The 17602-nt window shown below is 37.2% G+C and overlaps 1 long non-coding RNA gene across 1 annotated transcript; it reads left to right on the forward strand.

Moving 5' to 3' along the window:
- Positions 1–5134: 5134 nt before the first annotated feature.
- Positions 5135–11848, forward strand: LOC116587766. The gene is made up of 3 exons (XR_004284630.1): positions 5135–5214; positions 5826–5827; positions 11838–11848. It is a non-coding gene; the product is annotated as an uncharacterized LOC116587766 (long non-coding RNA).
- Positions 11849–17602: the final 5754 nt, after the last annotated feature.

The raw sequence follows: 17602 nt of genomic DNA on the forward strand, positions 1-17602 counted from the left end.
TATTGTGTCACAGATGCTAGTGGGAGGGTAATCCTGGAGGGATTCTAGATGTGTATAGAGCACAGATATGGCTACGATCCAGCAGTCCTACTTTTAGGAATTCATCCTAAGCAAGTGATTATAGAAGTGGATAAAGATTTTTCTACAAGAATTTCAATATGCTGTTCAATCATTTTTTAAAAATTGAAAACTATCTACATGTCCAACAGTAAGGAAATGGGCAAAAAAAAAAAATCCATGATGTATGTATCCATAAAACAGCATATTTTATAGCCTTTAAGAATAATGTAGGAGAGGAATGTTCAATGACATGAAAAGTGGTTGGAACTACATAGTTAAATGAAGTAAGGAAGTTGTTATATGCTATTACATACACCCATGCACTGACTGATCCCAATTTTATTATTTAAATATTTGAAGTGGAAGTACATAGGAGTTTTAAAGAAAAATACACATGCACACACAGGAAAATAAACATTTTTCTTTTTATAATTGCAAGGTTTTTTTGTTTGTTTGTTTTTTGTTTTTGTTTTTATTGATAAAAAATAAAAGTAGTATACAGGCAATGGGAGGACAAAGATTAATACAAATGGATCAAATGGGCATAAGAGTTTAGATAGGAAGTCTGCTCAAGAAGAATAATGAAGGCAGAGACTGGTTGCAGTAGATTAATTAAGAGCAGGTAGAGGGCAAGATTTCATTTCTTTTGATGGCTGCATAGTATTCCATTGTGTATATATACCACTTCTTCTTTATCCATTCATCTGTTGATGGACATCTAGGTTCTTTCCATAGTTTGGCTATTGTGGACATTGCTGCTATAAACATTCAGGTGCACGTGCCCCTTTGGATCACTATGTTTGTATCTTTAGGGTAAATACCCAGTAGTGCAATTGCTGGGTCATAGGGCAGTTCTATTTTCAACATTTTGAGGAACCTCCATGCTGTTTTCCAGAGTGGTTGCACCAGCTTGCATTCCCACCAACAGTGTAGGAGGGTTCCCCTTTCTCTGCATCCTCACCAGCATCTGTCATTTCCTGACTTGTTGATTTTAGCCATTCTGACTGGTGTGAGGTGATATCTCATTGTGGTTTTGCCATTTGCGACAACATGGATGGAACTAGAGCGTATCATGCTTAGCGAAATATGTCAAGCAGAGAAAGACAACTATCATATGATCTCCCTGATATGAGGAATTGGTGATGCAACATGGGGGCTTAAGGGAGTAGGAGAAGAATAAATGGAACAAGATGGGACTGGGAGGGAGACAAACCATAAGTGACTCTTAATCTCACAAAACAAACTGAGGGTTGCTGGGAGGAGGGCGGTTGGGAGAAGGGGGGGTGGGGTTATGGACATTGGGGAGGGTATGTGCTTTGGTGAGTGCTGTGAAGTGTGTAAACCTGGCGATTCACAGACCTGTACCCCTGGGGATAAAAATATATGTTTATAAAAAATAAAAAATTAAAAAAAAAAAGCAGGTAGAAATACATGTATAAACAACTCACTCAAACTGTTGACTATGAAGGAAATTAAGAGTAAAAAGTCAAAACACTTTTTTTTAAAAAACATCAACTCAGTAGAAAATACGCTTTGCATCACCACCCCCAGTATACCAGAAATACATATATAGGTAGATTTAAACACTGAAACAAAAGAGTTTTTTTGAGTAATCTCCATGTCCAGCACGGAGCTGGAACTCACAACCGGGATATCAAGAGTCCCATGCTTCACTGATTGAGCCAGCAGGGGTCCCTCAAACAAAGTTTTTATTTATAAAACAATCCTTGCTGCTAAATAGAATAGAGTTACTATTAAATAGGCTTTGATTCATTGTTGCAGTCATGCTTGCCTGTTCTTAAATTTGTTCCAGGCTGGAGACAGGAGGATAATGCAGCATGCGCAACCCAGGTGTTTTGTGTGTGTGTGTGTGTGTGTGTGTGTGTGTGTGTGTGTGTGTGTGTGTGTGTGTGTGTGTGTGTGTGTGTGTGTGTGTGTAATTATTTATTTATTTCACAGAGAGAGAGAGAGAGAGAGATCACAAGCAGACAGGGAGGCAGGCAGAGAGAAAGGGGGAAGCAGGCCCCCTGCTGAGCAGAGAGCCCGATGTGGGGCTCAATCCCAGGACCCTGAGATCATGACCTGAACTGAAGGCAGAAGCTTAACCCACTGAGCTACCCAGACGCCCTGGTGTTTTGTGTTTTGATGTCTATTCCTTCCCATTCTTCTCAGTTATTTTGGTTAAAAATTCTGGTTCACAGAAACACGGTGCTGTGTATGCTACTTATAACAATACACATTACTTAGCAACTGAAGTTACAAATGTCAGCAGATTCTTCTTTAATCTTAATCCAAAATGGTGATAAATTTATAATCATTTTTCAATGTATTTGAATAACAAAGCATTAATAAGTAGTTTTCCTTTTTGAGCATCAACTGTAATGTAAATATGGATTCAGGATTTTGAAAAGCAAATGAATCTTTTACCCAAGTGTTTTTTTCTTGGTATTTCAAATTTCTTTATTGGAAATGTTTAAAGTTTGAAACAGAGACTTGCAATATCTCTAATGTCTTTAATTTTATTCCATTCAGAGTGTCTTCACTAATAATATTCTCTTTCTGTGTTGCAAAAGGTTGAGGACATATAGTAACCATGGTGACTACCTAAAATGTATTTTGTAACTGTTGTATATATTAAGCATCTTGAAATGGAGTGTAACTTTTCCCCTATGGTTCCAAATCCAGCTATTAAAAAATGTTAAAAATATGACTTATATGTGCCAATTTTGTTGCTAAAATCCCATCTCCAAAAATGATAGCCAAATGAGATTGCTTTTAAACAGAAAAAAGTGAATCCCATTCTTGTGTTCATATCGCATAATATTTTTCTCATACCAGCCAATAACTCCAGTATAACATAACACATGCAAATATTAGCTAATGGAAAGGCTAAGCTGCTTTAACAATGACACAGTGATATAGTGGTTGGCAGAACATAGACTTTTATTTATAGTTTAAACTAAGTCGTGAGTCAGTGATGGGGGTTAGCATACCAGCTCCAGGAGATCATTCGAGGACCATATACCTCACATCTCACTGCTCCACCATCCTGGAAGGCATTTTTTTCCCAAGATAGGTCCTAGGCAGGTTGCATTCTAACTGATAGGGAGAAGAACAGAGAGTATATGAGCCCAGGCTTCCGATGTAGAAGCCATGCAAATTCCTTCCCCTGTATTCCACTGGTGAGGACAGTTGCAGAGACGCACTTGGATACCATATAGTTTATCTGGGACCTCAGGGCCCCCACCGGAGATTTCTTCCTGTGGCAGAGGGAGGAGGATTTGGTGGATGGCCACCAATATCAGTCACAGCTCCATTTTGAACAAAACATATCAAAAAGTAACAGTTCTCTTAATGAAATATAACAATTATTGCTACAATCGTTTTCCAAAGAGTCAGCAGAGATTCAGCAGAATTCTAAGGATGCCAAATGTATGAACATGTGTGAACAGTGATTTCAAGTAGCAAAGTAGAACGAAATTCCTAATAATATTTTAAATTATTCTGCTGTTTCCTGGTTATATTTACTTCTGAATCACTTTCAATTTTGTTACAATTTACCCGTTTAATTTATATTTTTCAAACAGTGTTTTTCCAATTCTATTGAATTACCCAAACCAGTTATGTGTTAGCTTAAATTGAAACAACACAATAAATCCTTCATAAAACTTGTCACATACATTTGACATAAACTGAACGTATAATAACTTGAAGTATTAGTGTTCTCATTGGGTAGAATCATGCAACCTATACCTGCTCCTGTCTGGATAATAAGTATTAACGCTATTCTCTATATTCTATGGGCTGTATTATCACTTAGCAGTATGGTTTTAAATTTCTCAGCCAATTCATCATCAAGAATCATACTCACCATGACCACGTATGCCAAGAATAATTTGTTTTTCAGCAATTATGTGAGTAACTTTCTCTTTGGCCACACCTATACAGCTAAATATGATAGTAACACTTCTTGATTAACTAATATAAAGGGTGAAATAGTGTTGACAAATTTGTCTTTTATTCTTTCTTTGAAAATATGTGAGGGCCTTATCAACAAGTTTTTGACTGCTCTATTTCCAAGTTTGTAGTTTCCTTTTTGTAAGACTTTAAATTTTCATTTGCAATAATATCACTGCATCTTGGGAAAGAAAAACAAAACCGAATGCATCACACTCCCTGATTTCAAATTATATCACAAAGCTATAGCAATTAAAGCAGGATGGTATTGGCATGAAAACAGACACATAGATCAATGGAACAGAATAGAGAGTCCAGAAAGAAAGCCCTGTATATTCAGTCAATTCATTTACAGCAAAGGAGGCAAGAATGTGTAATAAGGAGAGGATGGTTTCTTCAATAGATGGTGCTGGAAAAACTGGATAGGCACAAGCAGAAGAATGAAACTGGATCACTAGCTTCGCCATACACAAAAATAAACTCAAAATAGATTAAAGATTTGAATGTAAGACCAGAAATTATAAAACTCCTAGAAGAAAACATAGGCAGTAATAAGCTCCTTGACACTGGTCTTGGGAATATTTTTTTTGGACTTGACTCCCAAGGCAATGGCAACAAGAGCAAAAATAAAACAAATGAGACTACAAAATACTAAAAGTCTTCGGCACAGCAAAAGAAACCATCAAAAAAATAAAAAGGCCACTATTGAACAAGAAGGGATTGAGAGGGAGACAAACCATAAGAGACTTTTTATCTCATAAAACAAACTGAGAGTTGCTGGGTGGTGGGGGGCAGGAAGATGGTGGTTGGGTTATGGACATTGGGGAGGGTATGTGCTATGGTGAGTGCTGTGAAGTGTGTAAGCCTGATGACTCAAAGATCTGTACCTCTGGGGCAAATAATACATTATATGTTAATAAAAATTTTTTAAAAGACCACTATTGAATGGGAAAAGACACACATATTTGCAAATCATATATCCACTTATGGGTTAATTTTCAAAATATATAAGGAATTCATACAACTCAATAACAAATAAAATCCTAAACAATCCAACTAAAAATGGACAGAAGATCTGTGGATCTTCTGGATAGAAGAATAAACATTTTTCTAAACCCATAGAGATGGCCCACAGACACATAAAAACATGCTTAACATTAATCATCAAGGAAGTGAAAATCAAAACCATAATGAAATGTCACCTTATACCTGTCAGGATAACTATTATCAAAAGAACAAGAAATAATAATCGTTGGTGAAGATATGGAGAAAAGGAAATGAATTATTGGTGAAAATATAAATTGGTGCAGCCACTGTGGAAAATAGTATGGAGTTTCCTCAAAAAATTAAAAATAGAACTACCATATGATCCAACAATTCCACTTCTGGGTATTTAGCTGAAGAATATGGAAACACTAATTGGAAAAGATATAGGCATCCCACGTTCATTGCAGCATTGTTTACAATAGTCAAGGTATGGAAGCAACATAAATGTCCATCAGCTGATGAATGGATAAAGAAGATGTGGTACTTACATTTACACAATGGAATACTACTCAGCCATACAGCAGAATGAAATCTTGCCATTTATGACAACATGGAAGGACATTGAGAGTATTATGCTAAGGGAAATAAGTCTGACAGAAAAAGACAAGTACCATATGATTTCACTTATAAAGTGGAATCTAAAAAAACAAAGAAAATAAAAAAACAAGACAAAACAGTACTCATGGATACAGAAAATGGCTTAGTGATTGACAGAGGAGAGGGGAGGTAAGAGGTGGACAAAATAGGTGAAGGGGATCAAGAAGTACAAACTTCCTGGGGTTATGGACATTGGGGAGGGTATGTGCTATGGTGAGTGCTGTGAAGTGTGTAAACCTGGCGATTCACAGACCTGTACCCCTGGGACTAATAATACATCATATGTTTATAAGAAAATAAAATAAAATTATTTTTTAAAAAAACCTTAAAAAAAAAAAGGCTTTACTTTAAAAAAAAAAAAAAGAAGTACAAACTTCCAATTACAAAATAATTGTCATGAGGGGCGCCTGGGTGGCTCAGGGGGTTAAGTCTCTGCCTTCAGCTCAGGTCATGATCTCAGGAGCCTGGGGTTGAGTACCACATTGGACTCTCTGCTCAGCAGGGAGCCTGCTTCCTCCTCCCTCTCTCTCTCTCTCTGCCTGCCTCTCTGCCTACTTGTGATCTCTCTCTCTCTCTGTCAAATAAATAAATAAAATAAAAAAATTATATTGTATTACAAATGTGAAAGATGTTAAGAAGCTAAGAAAGTATATATCTTGAATGTTCCCATCACAAGAAAAAAATACTTTGCCACTTTATGTGGTGATGGATGCTAACTAGACTTATTGTGGTGATCATGTTGCAATGTGCACAAATATCAAATCACTATGTTGCATCTGAAACTAATATGGTCTTGTCAACTATACTTCAATTAAAAATAAATTCTAAAAATACTACTTAATATATTAATACATATTTTTATCAGCTAATATCTGTTTATTAATACTTTTAATATATTCAACTATCTGGAAAATGTTAGATAAACTAATGATCTCTTAAAAAAAGAATGTCACTGTAAGTAATACATTTTCAGTATTTTAGTGTTTTGAGCATTTGGAAAGCTATACTTAAACCTTCTTTTTTTTTTTTTTACTCAGCTCAAATTTTTAAAAAATGTATTGAGTAGAAGAGACATTTGTCCTAATGTTGTCACTATTCACAAGTCCAAAATTGGCAGTTCAACCAAAACATGCTTCTGTGTTTTTTAACATCATCATTCTTATTTTTTCTAATAATGAAATAAAAATAAATTATCTTAAGAAGAATTTATGCACGTTTGATTAAGATGTATGATTATTTGCAAAGTCAAAAAATGCCTAATGCTTATGCCTAATCCAAAAATTCACACTGAAAATTATTAACTCACAACCAAAAGTTAATAGGAACTCTTGCTGTCCTTGCCAACAGTGGATAAATTCTTCTAAACCTCACTTCATAATTAACTGCAAATTACACTGACACAAATTAAACTATAAACCATTAACTCTCCTGATACAATTATGATCAAATCCAGAAAACCAAATGAAACACCAGTGCACAGAAGAGCCAATGGCCAGCTGGCTCCCAGCCAATGCACACAGTCATTACATCCCCTCCATCAGCTGTCACTCAACTCGGTTGACCCCAGTATTTGCTACAGTGTGAACAGCATGACTTAGAATGTAAGTGTCACATTCCAATATTGAAGATTCCATAATACTTCTTTTCTAAAAAGAACACATTCTGGTGAAAGAGACTAACTGATTCCACAACCCATTAATGGGTAGACCTGCATTTGGAAAACACTAGGACCAATGGAGATTTAAAAGTCTATCGGTGAGAAATATATTCATACAGTGAAAGAAAGAGACTTAAAGGTAGAAGTTGAATAGGTAGGAGGCAGCCAACCCAACAGGTGAAATAGGCATTGTTAGAGGAGGGAAAGATCACATTTAGTGTACAGAAGTTATCAGTCCAGGGAAGGTCTGAAGACCAACCTCTGAGTAAGGAGGGGAGGATGGAAGACTGGGTTTTGGTGTGTTTAGGGATTTGTGATACCTTGTTTCCCTTGTGGAACAGGAAGATATTTGGTGAATCTAGGAGATGTAAATAGAGGAAATGGGAAAGAGAGGTGTCCGAGGATGCATAGGAAGCTTCCTTCAAGTGACAAGGGCCCTGGAAATTCCCTGTATATGAATGTTTATGGAACAGTCCCAATTCAGCAAAATTTTCAAGTCTGGTGATATCTCATGACTGTGCTATTATTGCTTCAGACGCTGAACATCCATGTTGATGATGCTAAATCCAAATTTCCAGCTCGAATTTCCCTTTCAAGTTTATTTTGGCTAATATGCAAATCATTGATCTTTTCACTTATTCTGGTATCTAATTCACAGTATACTGAAGAAACTTGTTCACAATATTGTTTACCTAACAAGCACCAGTATAATCTGGAAGTAAAATAAGCATGATTTTAGATTAAATTCAGTGTTGTATTAAATTCAGTCTAGGAAAATAGTATTTAATTTGAAGACGGCTTACAAAATCATTAGTGATCTTGAACATTTAAAAAAGCAAATGATTACTTCCAATACATTTTAAGTTTGTATAAAATATAGTGTATCTTTATTTAGGGAAACATTTTAAATATCCCCCCAAATAGGTAACATTAACAATTATTAACATTTAAAATGATTCCTTTATTTGCAAAGAAGTTTCTACTTTAGTAAAAATTAATGTTATCTGTGTACTTAAATATGATACAATTGAACTTTTGCTTCTGGCTATGATTCAGGACCCTTTATCAGAACAAACTTACTGTTGAAAGACATTATAAAACTGAGTTTAAAAAATTAAGATTGCTTGTTTGAAGACATCAGAAACAACCAGGGAATCCAGGCTTTAAGGGCCAAGATCCTGGAGAGAAGGGGAATGCATAGAAGTGGGTCAGATGTTCTCTTTTTTCCCCTGGAGCACTGCCAGTGTGTCACAGTACATACATAGAAGTCAAGTCAAAAATGGTGGCCTAGAGATGTCAGAGTTCCCAAAGTCTGGGAAAATAAAACTAGGAGTTCTGAATTATTAAAACAATTAGAACTTGAGGAACCAAGGTGCCAGGGAAAAGGGAAGCACACAGTGTGAAGGCTACATAAAGTTATAGATAACATTATAAACAATAAAATGCATGACTCAAAGACTTGACACCTGCTCATTAATAAAATTTTAATAAATAAGCCTTTCTCATAGTTGTGGTATGTCTATGTGTGTGGATGTGTATATGTATATGCACATGTTCATATGCTTTTATGTAAGTGAGATAATATTATATATATGCTCTTATTATACATTCTGCTTCTTTTCACTCAATGGTATGTGATAGGAAGTTTCCTTTTAAATGGTTGTTTATTTTTTCTATTGTATGACCCTAGCAAAACTTAATCAATTCATATTGTTGGTTCCAACTTTTACCGTTTAGAGAAGTCTTCAGTGAACATTTCTGTGGTTTTTACATAACTTCCCTATTACAATATCTTCCTAGAGTAAATCTCTAGAAGTAAAAATACTGAGTCAAAAGGCACACACAGTTAAAGTGTTTGATGACATATTGGCAAATGAGATTCAAGGAACACGGATGTTTGCTTCCACCAACGGTGCACAGAAGAACCTGTATTTCTACTCTTCAGCATTACAACATATTGAAAATCTTTTCCCCTTTTGCCAGCTGAAGTGGTGAAAAAGTTGTTCTCTAATTATCATTTTAGTTTATAACTAAACCTAAAAGATGAGGTTGAACATCTTATTTTTATCACCTCATCTCTGCCCGTTCATGTATTTCACCCATTTAAAAAGTTGGGATATTACCTCTTTTTATTAATTTGTAAGACCTGATTTTATATCAGGGATAGTAATTTTTTATTGCAAATATATTTCTTAAATTTGTAATTTGTTTTTTCATTTTGTTTATGATTCACTACATAGACATTTTAAAGTGTATGTGTGTGAGAGAGAGACTTTGGTAGCAGATTCCTCTTTATTAAGTCTCTTTCTCATTGTTGCCAGCAGCAATCTTCTAGAAAACCATGAAGGAACATAAACTTCTTCACAGGTGTGAAAGCAAAGGAGATTGTGTTGTATTCATCAGTAACTTAGGCAGAAGAAAACACGAGTGCTACTATAGGCAATATGGTGATGACAGAAATAGATAAACCCTTGGGAGAAGAGAAAGGGAATTACTGTAGATGTAACTTCGTAATGTCTCCTCTAAGGTTTTATATTAATAGAACATTCCAGTTCTTTAGAATGCTCCATACTTCACCGTCATCCATTCCAAGTCTTAGCTTCTTAAATAGACCCTGCAATATGCCATAGCAGCTCCTATTAATGATTTAGAAAGGGGAGAATCCCCAATTCTGATATTATGTGTGCAACAAAGGGAGGTGTGCTCTCAGAGTCTCAGTTTGAAGTAAAGAATACATTCGCCTACAGACACATTATTCTGAGTGCTGACTAAACTGACAGGTGGAAACATTGTGATAAAGGCAAGCATCCAGACACTTACAGGTTACTTTGCACTGTTTGGCTTCTGAATATTCTTCCATTTGGGGAGCGATTCCTCAGAAGTTTAGAGAAAAACCCTGTCATCCTGTGGATGCCAATGTATGGCATCTGTTTCTTCCTCGTCAGTGCATCCATTGGAGATTCTGACTCTGAAGCAAGCACCAAAAAGAAGGAAACGACATAGGTCCATGACAAGAATGTTCCTGTCACCGCTTCTCTTCAACAGTGGACTGACTAAAGATTATAGGCAATACAACGAAACAAGAAAGTAAGTACATGAGTTAAGAAAAGAACAAATAAAACAGTTATTATTTGTGGATGTTATAATTATCTACATGGAATATTCAAAAGAATGTATAGAAAAATGGTCAGAATTAATGAGTTTAGCAAGATTTCTAGATGTTGTATCAATATAAAAAGACAGTTGCATTTTTACTTATTAGCAAAAACAAACAGAAATTTAGTAGCATAAAGTAATATAAAGCATCTAGGAATAAGTATAAGAAAATATGTACAGAGCCTTTGTACAGAATATTATGTCTCTACTGAAGCATTTTAAGAAGATTCAAGTAGAGAGAGAGACATATCTTGCTTCTATAAAGACAAAATATTTGACAACGAGCAATTCTAGTGAAATTCCCAGTGGGTTTTTTCATGGAGCACAAAAGGCTTAATTTAAAATTCATTTGGCTCCTTTGTGTAAATTAATTGGCCAAATATACATGGGTTTGTTTCTGGGCTATTTTGTTCCATTGATCCATGTGTCTGTTTTCATGCTGATATCACACTGTTTTAACTACCTTAGTTTTGTTATGCAGCCATGTAAGATAGCCAAGACTATACAACAGGAGAAAGACAGTTTCTTTCAATAAATGATGCTGGGAAAACCAGAAAGCCACATGCAAAAGAATGCAACTTGACCATTATATTACACCATACACAAAAATTAACTCAAAATGCATTCAAGACTTGAATGTAAGGCCAGAAACCATAAACTCCTAAAACATAGGTGGTAAGCTCCTTGACATAGGTCTTAAAGAATAACTTTTTTAGTCTAACACTGACAGTGCAGCAACAAAAGCAAAAATAAACATATGGAACCACATCAAACTAAAAAGCTTCTGCACAGCAAAGAAAGCCACCAACAAAGTGAAAAGGCAGCCTACTAAATGGAAGAAAATATTTGCAAATAATATATTTGATAAAGGGTTAATATCCAAAATGTATACATAACTCCTACAACTTAATAGCAACAACAAGGAATCTGATTTTAAAATCGGCAGATGGGGCATCTGGGTGGCTCAGTCAGTTGAGCATGTGACTCTTGATCTCAGCTCAGGTCTTGATCTCAGGGTCATGAGCTCAAGCCCCGTGCTGGGGCTTGAGTTCAAACTCTTCAAGTTCAAGTCATGAGTTCAAGGCTCCATGCTGGGTATAGAGCTTACTTTAAAAAAAAAAAAAAGTGGACAGAAGACCTGAATAGACATTTTTCCAAAGAAGACAAAGAGACGGCTGGCAGATTCATAAAAATATGCTGGGCATTATTCATCATCTGGGAAATGGAAGTCAAAACCACAATGAGAAATCACCTTAAACCTGCTTTAAGGTTTACTATAAAAAAGACAAATAACAAATGTTGATGAGGATGTGGAGAAAAGGGAACCCTTGTACACTGTTGGTGGGAATGTAAATTGGTGCAGCCACCACAGAAAATAGCTTGGAGTTTCTATAAGAAATTAAAACCACAACCACCATATGATTTAGCAATTCTACTTTTGGGCATTTATCCAAAGAAAAGGAAAACACTAACTCAAAAAGAGATAATATACACCCCATGTTCATTGCAACTTTATCGACAATAGTCAAGATATGAAAATAACCCAAGTGTCCATCGGTGGCTGAATAAATAAAGAATTGTGGTATATACATGCAGTGGAATATTATTCAGTCAAAAAAAGAATGAAATCTTGCTTCTTGAAACAACATGTATGATCATGAATGCATTATGTTAAGTGACATAAATCAGAGAAAGATGAATACCATATGATCTCTCTTACAAGTGAATCTCAAACAAACAAACCCAAGCTCAGAGATACGGAGAACAGATGGGTGATTGGCTGGAGGTGGGAGAAATGGATAAAAATCTTAAAAATTTTTAAAAAATTTAGAAGTAAAGACAATTTGTGAGATCGTGTAATTAAATTAGAGGAAAATCTTTTCTCAAATTTAATTAGCTATAAAAAACAAAGGTCTTAAAACCCACAACATTTTTGATGATTTTTACACAGACAACAAGCAATTCTCAGACACCACCTGGATGGTGTCTGAGAATGCAACTCAATTCTGACACTATCTACCTGGAGACAACATCAGATTCCACAGATCAAAGGTTCAGTCCTGCAAGACTGCCCTCCCTGACCATCCCACTTCGGACACCAGTCCCAAGCTCAGGTCGTCCTTATCTATGTTTCTGACCAGCTACCGACCTGAAGTTCCAATGACTCTTCCAACTCAGGATGCCAATCACAGTCTAGGTTGTTACTTGTACTTCTGAGTGACTGACTACAAATTAGAGGTTCCCTTGAGTCCCTCCTCAGGTTCAATTAACTTGCCACAATTAAGTGGCTCACAGAACTCGGAGAAACATCTTACTATAGATCACCAGCTTATTAGGAAAAGATACAGCTGTGGAGCATCCAGATACAGATCTGCATAGGACAAGGTAGGTGGGAAGGAGTGCTGAGCTCCCGTGCCCTCTCTAGGCAAGCCTGTTTTCCCAAATCTCCACATGTTCACCAGCCTGCATGTCCTCTGAACCCTGTCCTCTTGGGTTTTTATGAAGGTTTCATTATATAGGCACAGTTGACTAAATCATTGATCATTGGCAATTGACTCTAATTCTAGCCCCTAATCCCTCACCACACCTCTCCCCCAGAGGACTAGAGGGGAGAGGGAGGATTTCCTGACCCCTCTGCTTAGGTAAGGGTGGGAGGACTGCAAATTCCCAGCCTCCAGTCACATGGTTGTGTCTCCCGGCAGCCAGCCCTCATCCTTACATGGGGACCAGAAGTCATGCACTAATGCATTGATGTAACAAAAAAACACCTTCAGGTTCTCACCATTTAAGATTTAAATTTAAATTCTAAGAGTTTTAAGAGCTCTATGCCAGATATGGGAGGAGGACCAGGTATATATATAAATTACAATCTCACATGTCACAGAGGAACATATAAGTGTGATTTCACTTATATAAGGTAAAAAAAAAAAAGTGGTAGCTGTATAGAGTTTGGGGACACAGATATGTAATAAAACTGTATAAAAAATCCAGGATTTCAGTTTCCTCCAAGATAAGGAAAGTTACTAGAAACGTACTCAAGAAACTTCAAAATCATGATTTAGCAGTAGCTATAAAATTATTCAATTTATTATTCTCTAAACTGTACATAAATGTTACATCCCTCCCCCCCTTTTTTGGGTATGATTTCCCCCTACAACTTAACAAAATGAAGAGACAAGGGACAGTTTGGAATCATCCCTGCACCGATACGCAATGATTCCTACAGCATCTGGTGGCAATAGCCAGGTGGAGCCAGGTGTGGGGTGGCTGGTTAATCCACCCCCTGCCTGGAGACTTGACCTGGAAACCTCTTCACTTGGTCTTCTTTGGATTTGGCCTGTTTTCTAAGCTCAAGTTCTTCTGCTTTTCCATTTAAATTCTGTGAACTACCAGATATCCTTCCCAAAAAAATTGTCTTTCTCCTTAACCAGAGAAACTCCTTTATCAGAGTTGGTTGCTATTGTTTAAAATCAGTAAAGAAATAAAACGAAAGAAAATGAACAGTGCTTTTCCGAGCATCTAAGAGGGGCACTTCACCAAAATGGCGTTGGAAGCCTTCCCACGTGTGGTGCCATCTAAACTCTGACCTGAAGGACTGGTGGAAGAGAACCAGGTGACCAAAGGGGAAGACAAGGGTTCCAGGTTCCTCACATTAAGCCTTTTCAGATTCCTCTCTTGCCATATGCCTCTCTTGTTTGACTGCCCTGCCCTCCCTCTCCCCTCCTAGTAGGTCTATTTTCTTTAGATACCTTAGAAAAGCCCTCAATTTTATGGTTTCTCCCAGTAGCATTTGATATCATGACCCCTCTTTTCTTAAAATACACTCCTCTGTTGGATTCTGTGAAACCACATTTCCCTTGTTTTCTTTTAAGTTTTCTAACATTTTCTAACTGTACTTCTAATTACCTTCTTTACTGACTCTCATGAGAACGACCTTACACCTCAATCCTAGCTTTCTTTTTCTCATGATTTTCTCTGCTTCTCTCTCGCTTTTTTTCTGCCCCTTCTCTTTTCTACCTCCCCTTCCCACCTTTCCCATAGACTATCACATCTCTTCTCTTTAAAAAAAAAGTATTTATTCGAGAGAGAGAGAGAGGAGCTGCAGAGGGAGAGGGACAAGCAGTCCCCATGATGGCTCAGAGCCCAACACAGGGCTCAATCCCAGGACCCTGAGATCATGTCCCAATCTGAAATCAAAAGTTGCTCGCTTAACCAACTGAGCCACCCAGGTGCGCCTCTTCTCAGAGCTTTTAAACCTATCACTGTGCTGATCACTTTCCAGCTCAGGTATCTCTTCTGGATGCAAGAAGTTTAAGAGTCAAGGAGGAGGTAACCATGTTTGTTTTGCTCACTGTTAAATGTCCAATGCCTAATACGGTGCCTGGCCCATGACGGTTATTCAATTCAAATATATATGAATGTTTGAGTGAATCATTATACTTACATTACTCCAGGTGTCCGGAAACATCTATCTTTATGTTTCTATTAGATGTTCTGTCTTATATTGAAACTTTAACTCTCCATTTACTATGGGAAAAAATAAACAATATCAAATCTTTTTGGAGGTAGGGATACTTTCATTTTTTTTTTGAATGGCTGAACAGTATTTCTTTCTTCTTTCTTTTTTTAAACTTTAAATTCAATAAGCCAACATATATTACATCATTAGTTTTTGATGTAGTGTTCAATAATTCATAGTTTCATATAACACCCAATGCTCATCACATCATGTATCCTCCTTAATACCCATCACCCAATTACCCCATCCCCCTACCCACCTGCACTTAAGCAACCCTCAGTTTCCTATAGTGAAGAGTCTCTCATGGTTTGTCTTCCTCTATGATGACCTCCCATTCAGTTTTCTCTCCCTTCCCTTGTGATCCTCTGCACTATTTCTTATATTCCACATTGAGTGAAACTATATGATAATTGTCTTTCTCTGATTGACTTATTTCACTTAGCATAATTCCCTCCAGTTCCATCCACATCTATGTAAATGGTAAGATTTCATCCTTTATGATGGCTGAGTAATAGTCCATTGTATATACATACCATATCTTCTTCATCCATTATTCTGTCCAAGGACATCATTTAGATAAAGGATTGCATTTGGTTAGCAAACTCTGAGAGACTCACTGAATCAATAATTTAGTGGTTGGAAGAAAAGTGATTTTCTCTTGGCACTAAGGAGTGAATACAAGAAGCAAACAAAATGAGTTTCCGGGAAGATGGCACGGTAGGAGGACCCTAAGCTCATCTCGTCCCACAGATACAACTCCATAACACTCACATCTGTTCAAATAACCCAGAAAAATGAAGAATGGAAGAGACTGTCAGAACAAACTCTGCAAACGAATGTAGAGAAGAGACCACACTCAAGAGGGCAGGAAGGGCAGAGATGTGGTAGGGAGCTAAACCCCATGCCTCTGGCCACTAGAGGGAGGGAACAGTGGGTATGGAGAGTGATGAGAATCAGACTATCACATCAGGAGGTTGCCCAGGGAATACAAATCCCCATAACACTTGACTTTGAATATCAGAGGGGCCAAATTTCATGAGGTCTTATAACCAAAGGAACTTAAAGCTTAGAACTTTAAAAATCAATAAACTTGGCTCTGGAAGAGCCCAGAAGGTGATAGAAAGCTGAGTCCCTGCCCTTAAAGATTCAGTGCAACAAACATCCCTCAAAGATAAAGCTTAGAAACAACAGTTTCAAAACTCCTGGGGCATGTGGGAGGCAGAGTTAGTTACTAATCTCGGAGTTCACTGAGGGACCTCTCGGGGAACAAAGGAACGGGCAGGCACCATGACCCTCCCACTTGCCCCAGCATAATCTTAGAGCCTTCTGTAGGAACGAGCTCTGCACAGGTATTCACTACCTAACTTGCTTATACTGACTATGCCCTGCCCTCTCCGGCTGGGCCTGCTTTAGTCCTCATGCCTCTGGTCCCCTGCCCAGGAAGACTGGTGCAAACCTTGCCAACACTGTGTCTCTCAACTTCCCACAGAGGACATGAGAACCTTGCTAAAACTACACCCTCTGATGAGGCACCTGGGTGGCTGCTAGCTAAATGGTGACTCTTGATGTCAGCTCAGGTCATGATCTCAGGGTCCTGGAATCAGCCCCGTGTTAGGCTCCATGCTCGGTGGGGAGTCTGCTTGAGGATTCTCTCCTACTCCCTCTGGCCCTCATCCTGCTTACTCTCTCTAAGGTAAATAAATAAATAAATAAATCTTAAACACACACACACACATACACACCCTCCACCAATATGTGCGCACTTAACAGAGTGGATCCAGCTGCCCCAGCCTCTACAGTGGCTGTGAGTCCCCTGTAGAAGGGGACCAGTGATATCTTGTTAATAGTGCGTGCCCTGCCTACTACTTTCAAGAGCAAGAGACATAGGTGACTTACCAGAACACAGAAATAGACATAGAGAGTTCGGCAAAATGAAGAGACAGAAGAATATGTCCCAAATGAAGGAACAGGACAAAATTATAGCAAGAGACCCATACAAAATGGATTTAAATAATACACCTGATAAAAAAATTGAAAGTAATGATTATAAAGATACTCACTGGACTTGGGACAAGAGAGGAGGATCTCAGTGAGATCATTAACTCATAGATAAAAAAGAACCAATCAGAGATGAAGTACACAATAATTAAAATTAAAAATAAACTTGGTGGAATAAATAGGCTAGAAAAGACACAGGAATGAATTAGCAACCATGAATCAGAGTAATGGAAAGTAATGAAGCTGAACAAATGAGAGAAAAAAATTATGCAAAGTGAGAATAGAAGCAGGGAACTCAGTGACTTTGTCAAGTATAATAACATTTATGTTATAAGGATCTCAGAAGAAGAAGAGAGAGAAAAGGAGACAGAAAATTTATTTGAAGAAATAATAGCTGAGAACTTCCCTAATCTGGGGAAGGAAACAGATATCCAGATTCAAGAGGCACAGAGATTCCTCAACAAAATCAACAAAAGGATGTCCACACCAATATATCTATTAATTAAAATGGCAAAAAGTCATTCAATCAAGGAAAAAAAATTAGAAGTAGCAGAAAAAAGAAGACAGTTACATACAAGGGAAATACTAAAAGCTATCAGATTTTTCAACAA

The sequence above is a fragment of the Mustela erminea genome, chromosome 4, assembly GCF_009829155.1.
Source record: "Mustela erminea isolate mMusErm1 chromosome 4, mMusErm1.Pri, whole genome shotgun sequence".
NCBI lineage: Eukaryota > Metazoa > Chordata > Mammalia > Carnivora > Mustelidae > Mustela > Mustela erminea.